Raw genomic sequence first — 21248 nt, 5'->3', positions numbered from 1 at the left:
GTACGTAAAACTTCGGTTGCTGATATAAAAATGTTGGTTTTAGCAATAGACGGGGATTGAAAGCAATGAAATCATTCAAGTGTAAATTTTTCACCGACAGTTGCAAACTGTGCGGCGCAAGATTGTTTACTAGAATTTTATTTTCCGCAGAAATTGTTGGGATTTTCAGCTGATCGAAGCAATTTCAATGTGACATAATTTAAACATGTAACTGCAGACAGTTCTGTCCAAGAAGTGGAACATTTTGCACGATTGTTCCTTATTCATCCAAGAATTTTGTGGACGGCATGCAAACAGAAAGCGAATGTTTACCCACCTCACAATATATGGTGCGTCAAAAATAAATTCAGCAGCGAGTGTCTCAAACACTAAGACCTAAGACTCCCTCCAAATCTCAAAAAAAAGTCAAAATTCGCCAAAAGACAACAGCCAATAAAAGTAATCACACTAATGGTCGCCGCACAAAAACACTGAACCCCAGGGTCCTCCTTCTTGCTAGTGGAACCCAGTCTACATGCCAAGTAGAAACCACATGACAAACACTTTTCTCTCATACACAAATAAAGGTATAAATGTTGCTGGCGCTAACAAAGTGTGGGAAATCCCACACAAAAATGTTGGAATTTACAAGTTTACAGTTTAGAGTATCATATGACTTCATCATTGGTGACGTCATCATCTGATATATGCAATAATTTTATTGTGAAAAAAATTGGACTTCTGTCCTTTATTTACTTTTCAAGTCTGGTGATGGTATGTTAAGTTTATTTGAAATTATGCTAATTTAAGCATTTCATGGGACTTAAATCCCCACACAAAATTCATATTAACAGAGCGGTTCAAAACAACAAAGTAGTTTCTTCCCTGTATATATTTGTTACTATTCGTTTGCGTCCCAACAGCTGGTTTACCTCCAGTCAGTTGGGATTCTTAACAATATTTATGTTATAATAATTTGAATTATTTATTTCAGTTATTTGCTAGGACTCTTTAGCCTTTGTGCTATAAACACAGCCGAGGGTAAATGAAGGTTATTTTATTTACTTATTTATTTACTCCACACTCTGTATTCCATGATCTATTCTACAGACTGCAACAGCAGGTGCTTAAATTTGAGCTGTTAATTGAGAGCATTGTTACCTTCCTTCAATTGTTTGGAGTCCTGAATAAATCTTTTCAGGTCTTTATTCTCCTGAATCACCTATACAAAAATAGTAGGATTGATTGTTTACATATTCCCTTCTTGAACATTCTATCACAGGTCTATCAAAACCTAACTATTGACTGAGTTTTTGGCTGGCGTGAATCAGGATTATGACAATAACCAACCAACCTTGAAAAAAGAACGAATTCTACCAATTACAGCCCACAGATGTGACCTTTTGAATTTCTGTTTCCTGACAGGTCTGCTAAGATGATCGACTGAGACCAGGCATAAAACCATCGAGTTCGCCTGTAACTGAAAGGCGCAGTAGTTAACAATGCTAGGTGAAAGATAGTGGAATTCAGAGCTACCTCATTTATTCACCTCGTTATACCTCGTTATTCACCCTGTGCCTTAAGATAGAGAAGATATTAGCACCGTCGCCTCTATGTTAATCTTTTACAAAATCTGACAGTCACCATTTACCTAGTTGATAATCTTTTTAAGCCAAGCAGCAATATAATGTTTTGCATTTAAAACATAAAAGAAGAAATGTAACTCGCAAACTTACAGCAAATAACTGGTTGTCCTTGACTTCCAGCTGTTTTTGTAGTCGTTTGACGACAAGCTCTAACTCCTCTTTTTGTACTCTCTTTATTGCCACGTCTTTTTCCATTTTCTCTGCATGACGTTGGATTTGCTAAAGATAAAATGAATCACAGCACAGAGGTTAACGTCAGTTTATATGGCAAACATTCTCCCACTATTGACTTCATCAACACTTGATACTTATTAAATATAATTAATCCATCACAAAAATAACCCACTTTAATGTACCCCTTTACTGATTCCTTACGCCTGGTGCAAACTGCACTAGTCAATACAACGTTTTAACTCATAACACCAACAGCCACACAAATTTGTTGGAACAAAAGAAAGTGCCTACATAAGAATAGAGCTAAACCCCCACAGGATTAGTTTGGTACACTAACAAGGCCACCGTTTCGTCATGGTTTTGGGACACCAATATGGCTGCTGTGACGACATGTTAAAATGCTATACAGAGTAGCAAATGTTTAGGTCTATCATACCTCCCTTTCAATTTCCTGTCTCTCTCGTTGGTCGCGTTCCAATGTGTATTTTTTTTGGGACAGTGTCACTATGCCCACTCTTTCTTTTAATCTGCAAGATAGAATGAATGAAAAAGCATCAATATTGCATTGCCACATACAGATCCGCTTCCAATGGAAACAAAAGTTTAATAAATACACGCTGGAAGAACAGCATTTTTCTGGATATTATTTTTCAAAGTTTCGGTTTTGTTTTGCTGCATGACTATCCTTCTAGCTAAACCGTTATTTAAGAGCAATAATATTATTATAATTATTAATAATGATGATGATAATGATATTAAAGACAATATTATGATTATAATAGGAAACTTCACAGCATCCTTTGTAGCTGAAAAATGTGCATGTCATCAGACCATCATCATTAAAAGAATTAATGTTGAAACAAAAGAAATAAAAATTATGCAATATGCCGACGACACCACGGTCTTCCTAACATTCAGGATTGAACGCAGTTACAAAAACTGCAAAATTTACTGTAATTTGCAAGACTACAACAAAAGCTTCGAAATTTAGTCAGTGGGTTGCAAGAAGACTCCTCCGAAGTGACAAAAATTGCAAAAATTAGAAAATTTACGAAAACTGCGAACTTAACTTTATTTTGCAAGACCATCGACAAAATCAACAATATTTATTCATTGGGTTGCAAGGAAGGCCTCACCCAAGTTACAAAAATTGTCAAAACTATGAAATTTTCGAAAACTGCAAAATTTACTGTATTTTGCAAGACCAACAGCAAAATCTACGATATTTATTCACTGGGTTGCAAGGAAAGCCCCTCCAAAGTTACGAAAATTGCGAAAATTACAAAATTGACGAAAACGAGGAAAATGTACTGTAATTCGCAAGACCATTGACAGAATCTACGAAATTTATTGAAAGGATTGCAAGGAAGGCTTCTGCAAAGTGACAAGAATTGCAAAAATTACAAAATTGACGAAAACTGCGAAATTTACTGAAATTCGCGAGACCACCGACAAACTCTATGAAATTTATTCAAAGGGTTGCAACGAAGGCCCGTTTAAAGTTACGAGAATTGCGAAAATTACAAAATTTACAATAACTGCAAAATTTACGATAATTCGGCTGTCCATCCACGAAATGCACAAAAGTCTTTGAAAGGGTTACATGGAAGTCCCCAACGCAATTTATGAAAATTACGAATTTTACGGAATTTCTTAAAACTGGAAAATTTACGATAATTCGCCAGCTGATCGATGGAACCTCAAAATTCATTAAAGGGTTTCAGGAAAGTCTTTAACAACATTTGCCAAAACTACGAATTTTATGAAATTTATCAAAACTGCGATATTTACGAGATTTTGGTAGCCCATTAGCGAAAGCTACGAAAATCATTCAAAGGGTCACATGAAAGTCCCCAATAAAAATTACCCAAAATGCGACATTTATGATAATTTGAAAAAGCGTGGACTAAATCATGCATGCAAACAGAAAGCGAATGTTTACCCACCTGATGATATATGTGCGTCAAAAATAAATTCAGCAGCGACCTAAGACTCCCTCCAAATGTCAAAAAAAAGTCGAAATTCACCAAAAGACAACAGCCAATAAAAGTAATGACACTAATGGTCGCCGCGAGGGCACACAGCTGAGGGTAAATAAAGGTGATTTTATTTACTTATTTATTTATTTACTCCACACTCTGTATTCCATGATCTATTCTACAGACTGCAACAGCAGGTGCTTAAATTTGAGCTGTTAATTGAGAGCATTGTTACCTTCCTTCAATTGTTTGGAGTCCTGTATAAATCTTTTCAGTTCTTCATTCTCCTGAATCACCTATACAAAAATAGTAGGATTGATTGTTTACATATTCCCTTCTTGAACATTCTATCACAGGTCTATCAAAACCTAACTATTGACTGAGTTTTTGGCTGGCGTGAATCATGATTATGACAATAACCAACCAACCTTGAAAAAAGAACGAATTCTACCAATTACAGCCCACAGATGTGACCTTTTGAATTTCTGTTTCCTGACAGGTCTGCAAAGATGATCGACCGAAACCAGGCATAAAACCATTGAGTTCGCCTGTAACTGAGAGGCGCAGTAGTTAACAATGCTAGGTGAAAGATAGTGGAATTCAGAGCTACCTCATTTAAGATAGAGAAGATATTAGTGCCGTCACCTCTATGTTAATATTTTACAAAATCTGACAGTCACCATTTACCTAGTCGATAATCTTTTAGCCAAGCAGCAATATAATGTTTTGCATTTAAAACATAAAAGAAGAAACGTAACTCCCAAACTTACAGCAAATAACTGGTTGTCCCTGCTTTCCAGCTATTTTTTTTGTCATTCGACCACAAGCTCTAAGTCCTCTGTTTGCCATGTTTTTGTTGCTGCCTCTCTTTCCAGTTTTTCTGCACGACGTTGGATTTGCTAAAGATAAAATGAATCACAGCACAGAGGTTAACGTCAGTTTATATGGCAAACATCCTCCCGCTATTGACTTCATCAACACTTGATACTTATTAAATATAATTAATTCATCACAAAAATAACCCACTTTAATGTACCCCTTTACTGATTCCTTACGCCCGGTGCAAACTGCACTAGTCAATACAACGTTGTAACTCATAACACCAACGGCCACACAAATTTGTTGGAACAAAAGAAAGTGCCTACATAAGAATAGAGGTAAAACCCCACAGGATTAGTTTGGTAGACTAACAAGGCCACTGTTTCGTCATGGTTTTCAGACACCAATATGGCTGCTGTGACGACATGTTAAAACGCTCTAAACAGTAGCAAACGTTTAGGTCTATCGTACCTCTCTTTCAATTTCCCGTTTCTCTCGTTGCTCACGTTCCAACGTGTACATCTTTTTGAAGAGTGTGAGTTTGCACACTCTTTCTTTTAATCTGCAATGCCATATAGCCATACTCCTCCAACTCATCAAGTGGCGAGTGTTAGCCAAGATTTTAGACATGGATAGCAGGAATGATCAACCACCCATGACTTGGTATTAGGTAGAGGTTACTTAAGGGACTACTCATGTTTACAGAGGAGTTGGTTTGTGGATTTTCTTTGCTAAAAACAGGGTCCTCTGTCACACTTTACTGAAATGATCTTGTCCTAGTGTTTAGGAACCTCCGACGCGTTACAACAAGCAGTTGTGTTAACTTACAATCCATTTATCTTCGCTTATGATCTGGTTAGAGAAATACTGAGATCCAAATCATGATTAACCATTCTGTGATTTAAAGAAACCAGTTTGACAAAGTTTTACAGAACCAGAGCTTTATATTGGATATATTGGCAACCATTACCTTTTAACAGTTTGTCTGGTTGTTTAAAATGGATAGATGTTTTGCATAATGAAGCCTCTAGTTGTGTACTGAACAATGGCCATGCATCTTTTTTCCTTCATTTACAACGCGGTGTTAGACAAGGCTGTCCTCTGTGTGGCTTGCTTCTTATAATTGGCATTAAACTTTTCATAAGAACTCTCAAAAAAGATCACTCAATTAAAAGAATTAATGCTGAAACAAACGAAATAAAAATTATGCAATATGCCGACGACACCACGGTCTTCCTAACGTTCAGGATTGAACGCAGTTAGAAAAACTGCAAAATTTACTGTAATTTGCAAGACTACAACAAAAGCTTCGAAATTTAGTCAGTGGGTTGCAAGAAGACTCCTCCGAAGTGACAAAAATTGCAAAAATTAGAAAATTTACGAAAACTGCGAACTTAACTTTATTTTGCAAGACCATCGACAAAATCAACAATATTTATTCATTGGGTTGCAAGGAAGGCCTCACCCAAGTTACAAAAATTGTCAAAATTACGAAATTTTCGAAAACTGCAAAATTTACTGTAGTTTGCAAGACCAACAACAAAATCTACGATATTTATTATTTAACAGTAGCAAACGTTTAGGTCTATCATACCTCTCTTTCAATTTCCCGTTGCTCTCATTGCTCACGTTCCAACGTGTACATCTTTTTGAAGAGTGTGAGTTTGCACACTCTTTCTTTTAATCTGCAATGCCATATAGCCATACTCCTCCAACTCATCAAGTGGCGAGTGTTAGCCAAGATTTTAGACATGGATAGCAGGAATGATCAACCACCCATGACTTGGTATTAGGTAGAGGTTACTTAAGGGACTACTCATGTTTACAGAGGAGTTGGTTTGTGGACTTTCTTTGCTAAAAACAGGGTCCTCTGTCACACTTTACTGAAATGATCTTGTCCTAGTGTTTAGGAACCTCCGACGCGTTACAACAAGCAGTTGTGTTAACTTACAATCCATTTATCTTCGCTTATGATCTGGTTACAGAAATACTGAGATCCAAATCATGATTAACCATTCTGTGATTTAAAGAAACCAGTTCGACAAAGTTTTACAGAAGCAGAGCTTTATATTGGATATATTGGCAACCATTACCTTTTAACAGTTTGTCTGGTTGTTTAAAATGGATAGATGTTTTGCATAATGAAGCCTCTAGTTGTGTAATGAACAATGGCCATGCATCTTTTTTCCTTCATTTACAACGCGGTGTTAGACAAGGCTGTCCTCTGTCTGGCTTGCTTTTTATAATTGGCATTAAACTTTTCATAACAACTCTCAAAAAAGATCACTCAATTAAAAGAATTAATGCTGAAACAAACAAAATAAAAATTATGCAATATGCCGACGACACCACGGTCTTCCTAACGTTCAGGATTGAACGCAGTTACAAAAACTGCAAAATTTACTGTAATTTGCAAGACTACAACAAAAGCTTCGAAATTTAGTCAGTGGGTTGCAAGAAGACTCCTCCGAAGTGACAAAAATTGCAAAAATTAGAAAATTTACGAAAACTGCGAACTTAACTTTATTTTGCAAGACCATCGACAAAATCAACAATATTTATTCATTGGGTTGCAAGGAAGGCCTCACCCAAGTTACAAAAATTGTCAAAATTACGAAATTTTCGAAAACTGCAAAATTTACTGTAGTTTGCAATACCAACAACAAAATCTACGATATTTATTCACTGGGTTGCAAGGAAAGCCCCTCCAAAGTTACGAAAGTTGCGAAAATTACAAAATTTACGAAAACGACGAAAATGTACTGTAATTCGCAAGACCATTGACAGAATCTACGAAATTTATTGAAAGGATTGCAAGGAAGGCTTCTGCAAAGTGACAAGAATTGCAAAAATTACAAAATTGACGAAAACTGCCAAATTTACTGAAATTCGCGAGACCACCGACAAACTCTATGAAATTTATTCAAAGGGTTGCAACGAAGGCCCGTTTAAAGTTACGAGAATTGCGAAAATTACAAAATTTACAATAACTGCAAAATTTACGCTAATTTGGCTGTCCATCCACGAAATGCACAAAAGTCTTTGAAAGGGTTACATGGAAGTCCCCAATGCTGAGAATTGCTGGGTTCTTTGCATCATTACCTTTTCTAACATATCTCTGTAATAAAAGACTAAAGCCATCAATACACTGCGCTCAATTATAGAGAAAAATAGCACAGATAGTGCAGGTGTTGAGTAAATAAAATGATTGCTCTATTGATGGCATGTTTGTTTTTTCCAATCCTTGTGCACATGCTGAATTCAATCAGCAAAAGCACGCACGAAAATTGTGTTTGGCCACCTTAAAACAAATATTGTTTTCCTTTCTGGTAGCAAAAACCGAAAAAATGCTGTTAAGTTAACACAAAGGTAGCCTCTGTGTTAACTTGTCACTCCCTTTGTTTCTCTCTGACATTACATGAGATAGTTGAAGCTGACAAAATCAACTCAATAGAAATTAATAACTTTTAGTTATGTATATTGGTGACAGCATTTTTTTATAGCTTTTGAACAGTAATGAATACTGCTTAATTGGAATTGCTCTCTTAATATCATAACATATTTCAGAAATCTGATGTTATTTTAGTCTATTTCATCTAAAGGCACAGACAGAACTTGTTTGGGCACCAGTGACGGTAGCTGGTGAGGAGGATGGAACAGCTGTCAGATGGCTGTCAGGCTATGGTCCTGTGCTCTACAAGCCCTACCTCCATAGTTCTACTTGAAACTTTTTTTGCTGATCTTTTACACAAGCATTTTGTGCCCATGTGAAAGAGTGATTTCTATTTGAATAGTTATAAAAATTGTAAAAGAGTATCTTTATCTGAAAAAGATTGCAAGTGAGGGAGTAACATAATTGCAGTTAGTCTATGGGTCTTATTTAAATAAACAGAGTGTTAATGTGGATGTGGTTGTGAAGGGTAGCCTGGTACTGTTGAAAAAGCCAGCAAGAAGTCGGCCTTCCTGTGGACAGGCAATTGTGCAAAGAAAAGAGAGAGAACTTGTGAAGGCGGTGTAGAGACTTGCTAGTGTGGAATAGCTTTCAGGTGCAGTGGCTGCCAGGCTAATTTCTTGTGGAGCCCCTCTATAAGCCAAGCCTGGAATAAAAAGTGCTTTGGTTTGTTTTGGAGGGTTGGAAAATTTATTGGTTTGAAGAAACACACAAGGTCTCCAACACAAGTGTTTGTATGATCCATATTATCAGGCAGTGTCCGAATATTCTCACTTTATTGTACAAATGGCTAAAGACAGACAAGTAGCAAGTTTGAATTTGGCAATCTGCTGTAATAAATGGACTGCCAGATAAGCACCATTCTCACGACATTGCTTCAAATAATACCAAAATGTACGTCGAAGTTTTGTTTTCGCCCCATGAGAAGTTTGGTTATTTTTCCGTGACTGGTTGGCGATGGACTGATTGATAGATTGGATACAATAACTGGTGATTAATGCAAAATTATAATTAATACTTTCTTTTGCCATGAGGTTGTGTATGCCAGTTTACATCTGCCAGTGTACATCATCTGAAACAAAAATAATAAGTTACATTAATTTTTGTTTATTGGTGACAACAATTTCTTAGTTTTTGAACATTTTAGTGGTGCTTGATTGTTGACAATTGCACTCTTAATATCATAACACATTCGTAAAGTATGATCCTATTTGTAAATGGTTTGAACCCAGGAGTATCAGTAGTTCGTATAATGTGGTTGTCCGGGTGAGGGTAGTTCTGAAAAGAGTTGTTGTTGGTGACTGACGTTTTGACAACCTGAGCAGAAGTCATCTTCAGAGTCAAGCAAATAGTGTTTGTCAGTCGATGATGTTATAAGTCTGGTCGGTTGAACGTGATTGGTCATTCAAGCCGTGGTAGTATTGGCTGTAAGACTCGTTAAGTTTGTCATTAGTCATTGGTCGGTTTCGATCAGTCTATTGTTTGTCAAATTGGTTGGTTTTTTTGGTCTGTCTAATGTTAGTCAAATTAAGTCGGTCTGTTAGAAGTCTGTTTGTTGATTTCGTTTCCGTTGTGGATAAGTCGTTTGTAAGGTGCTGTTAGTTGTTGACATCTGTTAAGAGGTGTTTTTTTGTAGGTTAGTGTACCAGCTTTCCAGAGTCGGTCATTGCAAATAGTCTGTACTGTAGGTTAAGCATTGAGCAGAGTCTCAGTCAATGTTGTGGTATGTCAGTTGATGATGTACAGCGATGTGATTGTTGGCATCACCATTTCTCTTGGCTCATTTGTGTTCAGTCTGTCTTGTGTTAAGGTTTCTGCCAGTCTCACCAGTGTAGGAAGCTTGGCAGTCGGAGCATTTGATCTTGTATACTGCTCCCTCTCTGTTGTTAGGTTCTTCCCTGTCTTTAATGTTGGTCAGCAGGTGTTGTAATGTAGGTAGGTTTGTGGGCTACACGTATGTTGTAGGGTTGTAGGATCCATGAGGTGGTCTTGGAAGTGCGCTTGATGTAAGATACATGTTTAGTCACTGTGGTAACAGGAGTTGGGTTCCTGTTCGTTGTGTCAGCTTTAGTAAGTCGGTAAATGTTTCGTCTAATAAAGTCAGCGTTGTAGTTGTTTTTGTGAAAAACACGTTCAAGGTATCTGTTTTGGTTCACGTAAGCTGTCCGGTGTGTCACAAACTAGTTGCACTTGTCTTGTCAAAGTCTTAATAGTCGTGGCTTTGTGTCAAGTCAGGTTGTAGTATGATTCATCAAGTAATCTGTCGGTATGGGTTGGTTTTCTGTACACTGTCGTTTGCAGTTTGTTGTTGTTGTGGCTTACCAAATGGGACACAATATTGATGGCTAGAAAGTCTTTTTTTGGATGAGACATCAACATGGTTACTAGTGATGACTTGGCAGCTGGTATGTTACTTATTTACGGTGCAGGCAATGTATGTTTTGAATTCACCAGTTGTTTGGTATGAAAAATTGTTCTATTGTGTCAAAAATTAAGCTACAGGTTCGGAACATTGAGTTCTTTTTACGGTTGTGAGATGCCGGTGCGGCAAGTCAAAGTTAAGGCTAACCTGGCTACGAGCAGCTGTGAGCCAATGGGGAAAGCATGGTAATGCAGCATTAACCATTCCAGGAAGTGATTCACCATTTGAAATAAGAATCTTTAATGATATGGTACTTAATCCAGTGCCAGATACTAGATTTTTCTGCGTCAGTTGAGGTAGAGCTAAAAATTGAGTTAGGGCTAACCTGGCTGCGAGCAGCTGTGATCCAGTGGGGAAAGCGTGGTAATACAGCTTTGGTTTGTTTTGGAGGGTTGGAAAATTCATTGGTTTGAAGAAATGCACAAGGTCTTCAGCACAAGTGTTAGTATGATCCACATTATCAGCCATATGATATATGGTATGTAATATATAAAAAGGCTGATACCAAGGTCTCAAAGTATGATGAACAGAGTGTGAAATATACTAGAGAAGAAAAAAATTACCTTTGCTTTCAAGAATATCACAAGACCTTTTGAATTATGCTTTTTCAACTACCTATTATAGTAAATGAATGGCCAGATAAACATGATCATGACATTGCTTCAAATAATCTAAAATTGTGTTTCGAAGCAGATAAAATTCTGTTGGATATCGTAACTAGTGGTTCATGGCAAATTTTAGTTAACTGCTAATCAGGTTTGGAATGAACTTGTACATGTTGCATTTAAACATGCTGCTGAGCAAATCTTCTCCCACAGTTCTCGCAGGGAAAAGGCTGTTCCTGGTATGGGTCCTCATGCGCCTCTGCAGCTCGGCAGGGTGCATGGATCTTTTTGAGCAGGACCCACATTTTTGTACAGGCGCATCATCTGAAACAAAAATAACTGTTATTGATTTTAATTGGGGACAACATCAGTTGGTTTGTTTGGGAGTGTTGGACAATTTTTTGGTTTATAGAAATGCATGAGTTCTGCAAAACATGTGTTTCCTTGATTCACACCAAAAATATCATTATCATCACCATGTCAGAGGGTGATAAAAAGAATGTATCAGACTGGCTGCCAATGCCCACATATTTTCAAGCCTTTTCGTTCATTCTTCACGGGGGCATTTGAAAAAGAGATTTTTATTTAAACAGTCTTTAAAACAAGGTGAGAGTATCTTTATCTGTTGAAAAGATGGCAAGTGAGGGAGTCACACCTGTATTTAGTCATCTGCAGTTAGTTTATTGGTCTTGGTTTAAAAAAAAAAAACCCTGTTGTGAGGGGTAACCTTGTGCCATTGAAAAAACCAACAAGGAGTCGGACTTTGCGTGAACAAGAATGTGTGGAAAGGGGGGAGACAGAACTAGTTTGAGCACCAGTGACAGTGGCTTGTTTAGAGAGTAGAATGGAGCCCCCAGTACAGCCCTGGAAAAGAAGAAGAAGCTTTGGTTTGCTTTGGAGTGTCGAGATGTTCACTGGTTTGTTTGCAAATGTTGAACAATTCTTTGGTTTGAAGAATAGCGTAAGTTCTGCAAAACTGATGTTCGTTTGATTCATACTAAAAATAACATGGATGGTAAAAAAGGTGTCAGACTGGCTGAGTGCACAAAAATACTGGCGAGCAAACCTTTTTTCTGCATTCTTCACAGGAAAATGGCTGCTTGCTGATATGGGTCCTCATGTGCCTCGCTAATTCTGTTGGTCACTTGTACTTGCGTGGGCAATTTGGAAATCTGTACACCATCTAAAAGACAAAATGGGAAAATGAATTGATGTCTATTATATTGGTGACAACAATTTCTGAGTTTTTGAAGGTTTTAGTAGAGCTAAATATTATTGAAATGTATACTTTTAATATCATAACACATTCCTTAAGTCTGATCTTATTGTAGTTTATTAAATGTTTTTTTCCTAGTCTAATGCTGGCTGTGCCTACATATTTCTGGTGCACTCATTGTGCACGTATGGGAGGCGCAGTGGCCTCATGGTTGGTGCGCTCATCTCTGGATTGAGCGGTCTGGGTTCAAGTCCTGGCCGGGGACATTGTGTTGTGTTCTTGGGCAAGACACTTTACTCTCCAGTGCCTCTCTCCACCCAGGTGTATAAATGGGTACCGACGAACTTAATGCTGGGGGTAACCCTGCGATGGACTAGCAGCCCATCCAGGGGGGAGTAGAAATAATCCTAGTTGCTTCATGCTACAGAAACCGGGATAAGCTCCGGCCTGATGGGCCACTTGGCTTGCATGCAAACTTTACCATTGTGCACATGATGCAATGCATGGACTACATGCCATGCCCTTGCAAGAGTTTGTTAATGGGTTAAAGTGATTTCTATGATTAATTTTTGAGCCTGCTGCACCAGTGTTTACTGTTATGAAATATGTGCTTGAATACATGCATGCAGTTGAGTACAAACCCCCATCTTGCCTCTTGTGTTGTGTTAACCAAAGGCAGGCCAGCTGCACATGCACTGTTTGTGGAATTAATTTATAAACAACTAAGCCAAAATATTTATACAATAGGTTAAGGTGGCTGAACACAGTTTTTGATACATGAGTTTCACTCACCTTTTTCTCTAAAACCCTTGATCCGTTGGTTGCCAAAAATGGCAGCAACCAAGTTAACAACACAAACTTTGGTTTTTTGATGGTTAAGCTGACGTATGTGCCATTGCCATGGGAACATGAATAAATATAAACAGGCCTTTAAAATCGGTTTTGTTTATTTGTAGAAAATCTAGTCATTAGATTTTCTTTGTAATCTGCATGCAACAAGCCTGTAATGATTCTCACAAGTTAGCACCTTTTTGCGAATACTAAAGGCCTGTTGGAGAAGTTGTATCTCTGCATTTTACTTTTGAATTTATGATACCATGGGTTTCAGGACTGTTTGTGCTAAAAGAAAGTGAGGCTTGCACACCAAAAGTTTGCGTTTCTAGTTAACTTTTGTTAAAAAACTTGATAATGGTGGATATGGTGGATATGGAATGGTGGACTGCAGTACTGTTTGAAACCTTTCTTCTCTTTCCAGGAATGCAAACTACTTCAATTTCCACACTGTTTTAGTACATGGCAGTCAGGCTGGGCATAGCAAATTTCTCCTGTAGCATGTTACATTGTGAGATCGAGAGTGCATTTTTCACCTTGATTAAGGCTCTGGTCTATGCAGTCTGCTGGCCAATTCCATACATGTTTCTTGCTGGACTTTGTCAATTTGTCTGGACTGCTTGTATCTGGCTTTTTATCTGCATGTGACCAGACCCAGACTTCCTCTCGGCCAAATCCTCAGCGGGTCTTTGATTATTTTACTCTTTATTTAGTACCAAACATATTGCCTTTTTGTGTTGTTGAAGCGCTTGATTCCAAACAAGTATTGAACACATAAAAAGCAATTACGTCATCCATGGAATGTGTCGATGTTGCAACTTTCTCTTGTGCAGCGTGTTGAATAACATGCTTGTTTTGAACTTTTATTTTGCCAGGAGCAACAGTCATTGATCTAACCATAATTTCCCAAGTATTTTTGTGTTTTTAGACAAGAGAAGTGAATTGTCTTGCTGTTTTATGGAAGTGTGTTCAGAGATCGGAAAAAAAATTAAATATTTGCAAGCGAGCAAAGAACGTGTCAGAATGTGCAAGGATTACATCATTGGTAGGGAAATAACCACCGTACTAAAGATAGCAGTGGATAGCGTAATTCTTGAATTATGTGAGTTGCATGACTACTTTGTTAGCCCTTTACTCGTGGAAAAACCAATTAAATTTAATCATGACTTTTAAGCAAGAAAGCTGTTAATAGTGATACTATCGAATCGTTCATGTCATTCATGCCTATACATATCCTGAAGAAAGTTGCAGATTAAGACCATTACGTCATCATAGATTTCACAAAATATTTAATGGTGCAATAATACAGTTTGTATTGATCAAGTGATGTGGTGTCTACAGTAATCAATGAATCATCAAGGACTGCTTTGCAGTGTTTCAGCCAGAAAATTTTTCTTGAGGGCCAAAGTGGCCCCTGAAGACCTTTTTTAGGGGCCAGTTTTTAAGGAAAGGGGCCAATAAATTGAAAGCTAGAGAAAAAAAAATGTGTCAGGGTACCAAGGAAAATAAAGCAGTTTATTAAGATCTAGCATAAAATTTAATAGTAAGTGCCTTTTGAAGTGTTTCTACTCAATAAATTTCTTTTGAATCAGATACTAGTATGATCCGTGCATTACAAGAGAACAATTCTTAGGCATACATGACATAGTCAATGATCAAGGGTTTGCAATGCATTATAGGGCAATATCAAACTTGGAAGTTTTCCGATGTGAGATAATCAATACAGCAAAGCAAAAGAATGGATTGACTTCTTTTCTTATGTTAAATGTTTTAGAAGCAAAGATCTTTCAATATGATTATCTAGAAGGACAATGTGTGACAAAATAACCAGATTGATTGTCAACACAGAGAAATGTAGTTGCCATTATGGTGACTAAACCAGAATTTTTGCCGAATTTTGGTCGCCAAGGATGAAATGTTAGTTACATTGGTGACCGTATCGGTCGCAATTTCGAGCCCTGGGATAGCTTTTAAAAGACTACATCCGGTTAAGCTTGTAGTCTTTAAAAGGAAAGGGCCAAATGGGCCATTTCTTCGTTTTTCTGGGGGCCATCTCTGATTGCAATGCGGGATTCCCGCAGTGGTGCACTCTGGTGGAAACACTGCTTTGGAATGTGCACTGCATTGCGACTGTAGTGCTAAGGAAACAGTTAAATTTTAAAAGCCTGGTTATAAGATCTAAAAGATCTTGTTCTCCTTGAGCTGTGCCGATGTTAAGTTCATCCAGTTCTGTTTGCTGCCTTGATTTAGCCGTCCTTAATTTATTTTGGTGACCACACAGTTCAGCAAGTCGCTTCAAGGTTTCATCCCGCGATGTTTCCAGTGACTTCATCTCCGTTTTTTATTGATACTACATGTGATCTGCTGCATATATACTTTTGCAAGCAAACAATAGTTTCATGAAAGCGAGAACCAAACTAATTAAAAATCAGTAACGGGGAAATTTGTCCTTTCCAGGTATGTGATATATAAAAAGGCTAATACCAAGGTGTCAAAGTATGAAGAACAGAATGTAAAGTATACAAGAGTGAAAAAAATTATGTTTGCTCTCAAGTATATCACAAAACCTTTTAAATTATACTTTTTCAACTACCTATTACAGAAAATGAACTGCTAGATAAACAACATTCCCATGATCATGACATTGCTTGAAATAATATAAAATTGTGATTGGAGGTTGTTTTGAAGCAGAGAAAATTTTGTTGGATATTATAACTAGTGGTTAATGCTAAATTATAATTAACTGCTAATCACGTGTGGCATGAACTTGTGCATGTCGCATGAAAGGATGCTATCAAGCAAATCTTCTCCCACATTCCTTGCATGGTAAAGGCTGCTCGTGGTATGGGTGCTCATGCGCTTCTGCAGCTTGTCAGGGCGCATGAATCTTTTTTAGCAGAACCAACATTGGTACAAGTGCATCATCTGAAACAAAAATAACTTTTATCGATGTGAATTGGTGACAATATCAGTCGGTTTGTTTGAGAGTGTTTAATCTTTAATCTTTAATAGTACGTTGTCATTTAATGTGTTGGACTATGTCTTGGCTTTTAGAAATGCATGAGCTCTGCAAACCATGTTTCCTTTAAAAATACCATAGTTGTAATCAGGCATGATAATGATAAGAATTAAAATTTTGTTGTCACTGTCTAAAAGCCTTTTTGTGTGGACGTTTTGGGTAAAATACTATGGTACCACCTGAAACTATGGACCCATCAAGTTGTGGCAAAACCTTGTCTTTGCTGTGTGCTCCCACCTCGCGTCCACCGCAGGTGAAAATATGTAGCACTGTGGTGAAGAGGAGTGCGACCGCAATTGAAACTAGACGCTTTGCTGCGTATACCCAGGCAGCTGTTGCATATTGCAATTTGCTAAATGTTCTGCATTTGAAGTTGTACGAAATTCAATCAAGTTGATGTGCTTAAGCTATTCTGCTTTTGATTGCATTTCTTGGAATCGATTAATAGCTTATTACTTGTTTGGAGGTCTTCAGGCTGTGAAATGAGTCAAGGTCTTTATATCAGCCTATAAACGTTTCAGTCTATTTTCCTTAGCCTTTGTCGTTATTTGCGTTTCTCAAGCAAGCAAGACATTTTGAATTTTTTATAGTTATGGCGGTGCGTGACATAGACTTACAAATGTGTTTGTCGAAATCATATACTTATCTCGTGAGTTTTAGCCCATTCAGAAGTTAAAGTTTTAAGAAAAGTGCTTATGTAAATGCTTGTTTGTTCAGCACAGGTAATCAATTGCCTAGATAGCCAAAGTTAGTTCCAGATGTTTACATTATTTTCTGGCCGCAATGTTGGCATATCGCGGAGGTACACACCAACATGGCAGCTCCATACTGGTCCCTGTAAATTTGTGCAAAATATTGCGACAAATATCTGAGCTTGAGAAAACGCACAGTAATCTCCTATAACCTGAAAATTTCTTGATTGAATGAATGAATGAATGACAACTTTATTTAAGTCTCAGTGTTAATAGCTGAGCACAAGTGCTCTACTAATTGGGGAGACTAAGATATAAAGTAAGATGTATTCACCTAGGACTTAGTAAAATTAAGAAAATATTAAAATTTAATAAAAAAAAAACTAATTTGTTGATAAATACTATCATAATATTATCACCTAATAGTTATTTAACAACTAACTACATAGATGAACAGCAAGAACAACACATACATCCGTCGTCCAGCAGAGAGCTAATGTCAAACTTTCTAATAGTGCTTTTAAAGTTGTTCAAAGATTTTATCCACTAAATGGTTTTCGAATAAATTTTTTATTGCGTCAGGATTGTGTGACAGTTCAAGCCAAGAATTGTTTTGCTGGGGTCAATGTACATTAGTTTCTTTCAGCTTAAATGTACAATAATTTGCTACATGAGTTTCATTCTTGTAAAGACACATAACTCTGTTACAAGAGAATAACAAGAGAATATCGTTCAGTTCGAGATCTTATCTTTATTATACTTTACAAAGTTTCTCAGAGCGTTTTACTTAGGTGTACTTGAACATTCGTAAACAAATTCTCTAACCTTTCTGCTCTTGTTGCTTAGACGTTCTTGAGTTCATGCTGGGATTCTGCTTGGTTCACGATCATGTCTGAAAATACAATGACACTTCTGAAGAAGCTTTTTATCAAGTTGAAGAGTTGATAGCCATGGTTGATGGCTCCTTTGGTATAACATTATTCTTAATAAATTCATTCAAAATGTTCACTCCTAAATTGATCTCTCATAAGGCTTGCAGACCGACCTGTTTTGAAAACGCTTAATGTCCTTTAGTGTTGGTCTACCTCGAACGGTGTGTTCATTTGTATGTGATTTCATCGCGCTAGAAATCATGGAATCCGTGCAAACTTTTCATGACGACAACTTCTGTAAATTCCATGTGCTGTGCGCATGCACAGGTGACGCACGCGTTTTAGAGACCAGACGACGACTTGTGACTGAACGTGGAAAAAAAAACAGAGCCAAAATTTAAACCCAGGCCTCACTGCCTGGGTAAAAATACTGTGGCATAACAGACGAGGTAATACCTCTGGGAAGTAATGTATGAACTAGTTTGGGCACCAGTTACAATGGCTTGTGTAGAGAGTAAGAATGGCTGTAAGATGGCTGTCAGGCTTAGTCCTGTGGAGCCCCCAGTACAACCCTGGAAGAAAAGTTATTCACTCCTATGGTTGAAGGTACTACTTATTTTGAAGATTAGTCCACCAGGGATCAAAAGCTGTCAGATTTATTTAAACTAGAGTTTACATGGCTCGTTGTGTCCGTGGTTACATCGTAGTCAACTGAAATGGAAATAATTACGAGATAAATTACTATTTACTACAATCTAAATCGAAGCGACAAACTATTTCGAAACTTACAGTTTGTGTTCCTGAGTGTCAGATCCCTTTGATCGCGATCTTGATGTTTATGTTTACGACTGTTGATGACTTGGCTTTGAATACCGTTACATGATAAATTTTTCCTTTTAAAACTTAAGTCACATGACCTGTTTTTTCCGCCACGCTAGTTGAGGCGACTTTGCAATTACCAACAATAGTTAATTCTAATTTTTTTTTACATGCGACTGAACATGCAAATTAAAAAGAAAAAGCTTTGGTTTGCTTTGAAGTGTGGAACAGTTCACTGGTTTGTTTGCAAATATTGAACAGTTTGTTAGTTTGAAGAATAGGGTGACCTCTGCAAAACTTATGTTTGCTTGATTCACACTAAAAATAACATGGATGGTGAAAAAAGGTGTCAGACTGGCTGGCAATGCTCATTCTCTCTTGAGGGCACAAATGGTATGGGTAAAGACTAACAACCAGACTAATTGAAAATCAGTAAAGTGTGAATTTGTGCTGACCAGGTATGAAATCGATAAGAACAACCAATACCACTATCTCAAAATATGATGTACAGCAAGTAGAATGTATACAAGAATAAAAAATCCTTTGTTTGATTTTGAGTAAATCTCAAAAACCTTTCAATTTATACTTTTTGCACTACCCATTATAGTAAATGGACTGTCAGATAAGCATCCTTCTCCTGACATTGCTTCAGATAACATCAAAATTTGTTTGGAGGTTACTGGTGTGTTTTGAAGCCATGAAAATTTTAGTTATTCTCCGTGAACAATTGATGATCCACAGATCAATGGATTAATACGTGTATATTGGATATAATAACTGGTGATTAATGCCAAACTATATTTAAATACTCAGCTTTTGGATGAGTTGGTGTATGCTGGGTCAAGTGATACTGGCGAGCAAACCTTTTTCCCACATTCACGGGAAAAAGGCTGCTTACCGGTATGGGTCGTCACGTGTCTCGTTAATTCTGTTGGCTGCTTGCACTTGTGCGGGCAATTTGGACATTTGTACGCCATCTGAAAGACAAAATAAACTGAATCGATGTGTATTACATTGTTGACAACAAGTTATTAGGTTTTTGAACATTTTAGTAGTGTGTAGTATTACTGAAAATTATACTTTGGATATCATAACACATTCCTTAAGTCTGATCTTATTGTAGTCTATTAAATGTGTCTTTCCTAGTCTAATGCTGGCTGTGCCTACGTATTTTTGTTGCACTCATTGTGCACCTGATGCAATGTATAGACTACTTGCCATGCCCTTGTGAGAGTTTGTTTATGCATTGAAGTGATTTCTATGATTAATTTGTGAACCTACAGCACCAGTGTTTACTTTTGTGAACCATGTGCTTCAATACATGCATGCAATGTACAAACTCCCATCTTGTGTTGTGTTAACCTAAGGCAGGCGAGCTGCAGATGCACTGTTTGTGGAATTAATTTATAAACAAGCAAGCCAAAATATTTATACAATAGTTTAAAACAAATATCGTTTTGCCTTCTGGTAGCAAAAACCGAAAAAATGCTGTTAAGTTAACACAAATCTAGCCTCTGGTAACTTGTCACTCCCTTTGTTTCTCTATGACATTGCATAACATAGATGAAGCTGACAAAATCAACTCAATAGAAATTAACAACTTTTAGTTATGTATATTGGTAACAACATTTTTTTTAGAGCTTTTTAACATTAATGAGTACTGCTTAATTGGAATTGCTCTCTTAATATCATAACACATTTCGAAAGTCTGATGTTATTTTAGTCCATTTAATGTAAAGGTGCAGACAACTTTTTTGGGTACCAGTGATGGTGGCTGGTGAGGAGGATGGAACAGCATTCAGATGGTGGCTGGGCTATAATCCTGGGCTCTACAAGCTCTACCTCTATAGTGCTACTTGAAACGTTTTTTGCTGATCTTTTACATGAGCATTTTGTGCGTATGTGAAAGAGCGATTTCTATTTGAATAGTTATAAAAAATGGTAAAAGAGTTTCTTTATCTGAAAAAAAAATTGTAAGTAATTGAGTAACAAAATTACTGTTTGTCTATGGGTCTTATTTCAATAAAGAAAGAGCATTGATGTGAATGTGGCTGTGAAGAATAGCCTGGTATGGCTGAAAAAGCCAACAACTTCCTATGGACAGGCAATTGCGCAAAGAAAAAAGAGAGAACTTGTGTAGGCTGTAGTGACTTGCTGGTGTGGAAGATGGAATAGCTGTTAGGTGCAGTGGCTGTCAGGCTAATTTTTTGTGGAGCCCCTTTACAAGCCAAGCCTGGAATAAAAAGTGTTTTTGGTTTGTTTTGGAGGGTTCGAAAATTCATTGGTTTGAAGAAACGCATGAGGTCTCCAACACAAGTGTTTGAATATTCTCACTTTATTGTACCAATGGCTAAAGACAAACAACTAACAAGTTTCAATTTTGCTGTCTGTTGTAGTGAATAGACTGCTAGATAAGCACCATTCTCATGACATTGTTTTTAATGATTCCAAAATGTGGTTGAAGTTTTGTTTTAATGCCATGAAAAGTTTGGTTATTTTTCTGTAACTGGTTGGCGATGGATTGATAAATTGGATACAATAACTGGTTCTTAATGCAAAATTGTATTTGTTTACATTTACCTCTTGATTTACATTATCCAGAATATTACTAAAAATATTATAATTTGAAAGTTTCCTCAAGTCAAACTTAAGGCTAACCTGGCTGTGAGCAGCTGTGATCCAATGGGAAACCATGGTAATTCAGGTTTGGTTTATTTTGGAGGG

The 21248-nt window shown here is 37.2% G+C and overlaps 1 long non-coding RNA gene across 1 annotated transcript; it reads right to left on the bottom strand.

Moving 5' to 3' along the window:
- Positions 1 to 1784: 1784 nt before the first annotated feature.
- On the bottom strand, positions 1785 to 2429 carry LOC149104224 (uncharacterized). Its single transcript, XR_016201667.1, has 2 exons — positions 2236 to 2429; positions 1785 to 1844 (listed from the first exon to the last, which is right to left on the bottom strand). It is a non-coding gene; the product is annotated as an uncharacterized LOC149104224 (long non-coding RNA).
- Between the last annotated feature and the right edge of the window lie 18819 nt (positions 2430 to 21248).

The sequence above is a fragment of the Orbicella faveolata genome, unplaced genomic scaffold, assembly GCF_042242905.1.
Source record: "Orbicella faveolata isolate gen_17 unplaced genomic scaffold, um_ofav_v1 contig_34, whole genome shotgun sequence".
Lineage (NCBI taxonomy): Eukaryota > Metazoa > Cnidaria > Anthozoa > Scleractinia > Merulinidae > Orbicella > Orbicella faveolata.
Note: the sequence above shows the minus strand (reverse complement) of the source record. Positions and strands in the feature narration are given on the sequence as shown.